The sequence below is a fragment of the Ipomoea triloba genome, chromosome 13 (genome assembly GCF_003576645.1).
Source record: "Ipomoea triloba cultivar NCNSP0323 chromosome 13, ASM357664v1".
Lineage (NCBI taxonomy): Eukaryota > Viridiplantae > Streptophyta > Magnoliopsida > Solanales > Convolvulaceae > Ipomoea > Ipomoea triloba.
In genome coordinates this window covers 18,850,466-18,854,343 of record NC_044928.1, presented here as the reverse complement: position 1 = coordinate 18,854,343, position 3,878 = coordinate 18,850,466, and positions in this window count along the sequence as shown.

The window sequence follows — 3,878 nt, the reverse complement described above, 5'->3', positions numbered from 1 at the left end:
GCTTTCGCTGGAGCTCGACGTCTCGGACTCCTCGATTGTCCTCTCGAATTCTTCAGCAACAAGCGCCTTCCTGCGCTGATACGTCTTTGATGATCCTTTGAAGCCACCTTGTGTTGGCTTCTCCCTGGATTCCTCTATTCTCTTGGAATCCTTGCCTTCTTGGCCCTGATGCTTGCTTACTAGTGGGTAAGGGCATTCGGCCTTGAAATGTCCCGGTCTTCTACAGTTGTAGCATAGACCCTGATTTTCCTCCTCCGTCCTTCTGGATGGATATCTCTCATTTTTCCTTCTTGAGGAGGAAGGTGAACTTTTGTTGCTCTCCTGGTTCATCTTCATGTATTTCCTGAACTTTCTCACAAAGAGAGCAAACTGTTCGTCAGACATAACATTCATAGGATTAGAGTCTGACCTTGAAGATGTGGATGGTTGCTCAGCAACAAGTGCTACGTTTCGTCGATCCACAATGTCCTCATCTCTTGGGAACATCTCGAACTCGAAGGCTTTGAGATCCCGGAAGAGTTTGTCTGTTGTGGTTTCCTTCAGATCTCGGTGATCTCTCATCGTGATCACCTTTACTTCCCACTCCTTAGTGAGGCCACGTAAGACCTTCAGGTTCAGCTCCTTTTGTGGGATCTCCTTTTCAAGGTCACTGATCTCGGTTGTGAGCTTCATGAACCGAGACTCCATGCTGTCGATGCTCTCTCCTGGCTTCATCTTGAAGTCTTCGAACTTCTTCATGGCCACGGTGAGCTTGTTTTCCTTTTCCTGTTCGTCACCTTCACCAATTAACATCAAAGTATCCCATACCTCTTTTGCCGTTTTGCACTTCCTCACTTTTGGGAAGATGGTTTCGTCTATAGCTCTGAAGAGAATATCCTTGGCAATATTGTCCAGGTTGTTTCTCTTCCTATCATCACTGGTCCATTCTTCCCTAGGTTTTGGGATGTACTTTGGTGTTTCTTGGGTTTGAACTGCAGCAGTATTAACCATTAGGATCTTGACTGGTCCAGAAGTTATAACCTCGGCCATCTCATCATGGAGGGCTGATAAGTACGCAAGCATGCGTGTTTTCCAGTCGTCAAACCTGCTAAGATCAAAGAGAAGATGTCTCGACAACATGCTGTCCATATTGAAAAATTATCTCGTGCTTTGAAAATATTTAAGAAGATTTTTCAAAGAAGGATCTCTAGGCAATATAAACAAAGGTTTATATCGATCAGAGAACTTGCTCTGATACCAATTGTTGGTCCCAAGGGGATGGGGTACAAGTCTAGAGGGGGGGGGGAATAGACTTGTATAAGATTTTGCAAATCTTTTCGACCTCTCGTGTGTATTGAACTTAGGATGTTTAGGTTCGATACCTCACGAGGTGAAGACAAAGTTTTATGCGCAGCGGAAATGTTATCCCCTTTTAGTTAGCACGAGTTTGAGTTAGTTCGAGAGGTGTGTTTATATGCAGTGCAATCGAGAGGTTAGCGAGAGATAAAAACAGTAAGTAAATGCAAGAGAGATTTTTAAGTGGTTCGGCCAACCCGCCTACGTCCACTCTTCTTCCAGAAACTCCCTGGAAGGATTGCACTAAAAACTTCCCTTTTTAGTACAATATCGAGCGCTTGAGCTTTGATCACGAAGCCCGCCTCAAGCCTCAGGTTTTTCGCCCCGCTTCTTGTTACTCCACCTCTCGAGCACTTGACCTTTGATCACCAAGCCCGCGTCAAGCCTCAGGTTCCTTTCGCTCGGACAGCAGCCAGGTTACTCCGCCTCTCCTCAGGTTTTTCTCCCCGCTTCCAGTTACTCCACCTCTCGAGCACTTGACCTTTGATCACCAAGCCCGCGTCAAGCCTCAGGTTTCTTTCGCTCGGACAGCAGCCAGGTTACTCCACCTCTCTTGCTTAATCCAAAGCAAGGTGTTTTTGGTTGTCACAGTTGAATGTAACAGGCTCCAATCTGACCACAAGCTATCGTTGAATCAACTTCGATGTAGAGCAGCTTCGGTCACCTTCTGGATGTATAACAGTTTAAGCTTTGTAACTCTCTTGAAACACTAAGATGTGTTTTCTCGCTGTTTTGAATATCAGGATGATATTCCAAGTTGAGCACTTGCACTTGAACGTTTTAGACAGACACTTCTTAAGAATTTCGAACTTCCTTTTTCTTCACTTTTTTTTTTTCCTTTTTTTTTTCTTCTGTGTCTTTACGTCCTTATATATGAGAGTAGAGGAATAATTCCGTTGGAGGGAAAATTATTCCGTTTGAAATTTGTCTCCCATGCTGATCATGGGTCTTGCATATTTTCAGCATATTTCATGGAGTGGTGATCTTGTAACTTGAACCTCTTTGTCTTGTAGTGAATGTTCCATAGTTCCCCTTTCTTGAGTCCATGCTCCACTTTCGTCTTTTGGTAAAAGTTACTCTTTTTATATTCCCATTATTCCTTGTTTGTAGGGAATCAGACCACTTCAGCATTGGTGCACCTTTTGACCGTTTGTGGTGGAAATCTGACGTGTCATCCATTTCCGCCCATTTTGAAATCTTCACGTTCGGCACCTCTTCATTATTCCATTTCCATGATATTCTTCTTCTCCAGACTTTAAGTATGACCGTCATTCAGCTTTGTTGGAGAATTGTTAGTGTATCGAGACCAAGGTTGATATCTTGATCGCTTGATGTCTCGAACTCAAATATCGAGAGGTCTATCTCTCGAACTCTGTTTATGTCTCGAACTGGATAACTGTATCGAGAGGTCCTATTCCATACTTTTAAGATACAAAATAACATTTACATGAACCATTTTGTTGTGTTTACAATTATAAGTAACATTTACATGAACCATTTTGTTGTGTTTACAATTATAAGGAAATGTGTCTAGTAATATGAATTTTTGTATCTAGAAAGTACTGATTATGGACCTATTCCATACTTTTAAGATACAAAATAACTATGAACATGTATTTGTATCTCATGCTCCATAATTTTGTACACTGTGTAATGAGATTTTGTACTTAGTAAGCATTGATTTTGTACCTTACACATGGTGGTAGCTAAAATAAACATACCATATGGTTGTCTGTATATGCAGACACATAATTTTTATACTAGAATCCATAATACAAGATGAACATTGATCCATGGTATAACAATCAGAGGTCTTGAGGCAAATTATTGTGTAGACTATGGTCCATAGTTCTGTGTGGACCATAAACAAAAAATACATTCTTAATATATTAAATGTACATTATTTGTGTATTGAGTGTACATTATACAATATAATGTACATTAAGTACACAAATAATGTACATTCCCTGAATATAATGTACATTATTTTTATACTGAATATGCATTATTTGATAATATAGTCCACACAGCTGGGTGGACTATGGTCCACACAATAATGATTGGAGGCTTGATCCATCGGCTTTGGAGATTATGATGAAATTGATTTGCCTGGGCTAGTTATATTGTGGTGAGCCCAATATTTGGAGATTTAAGATTTGAAGCGGGAATTCTGGATGAGGATTATTTGTTTCTCATCTAGGCCGCACTGTTGGATTGGCAATTGTTATGCCGTGGACCCAAGTCCACCTTGCAAGGTGGACCTGGTTCTACATTCACATATACTCTACAGTCACACTTTGTAAACTCCACATTCACATATATTATACTCTACATTCACACTTTGTAAACTCCACATTCACACATTACCGGATTATATGATATCACACATTACTGGATTATATGATATTCTACATTCACACTTTGTAAACTCCACATTCACACATTACAAGATTATATGTTTAGTAACTATATTACCACTGTTATGCATTCACACATTCAAAACTCTATATTCACAGGTCCTATACTCCATATTCACAACTTGA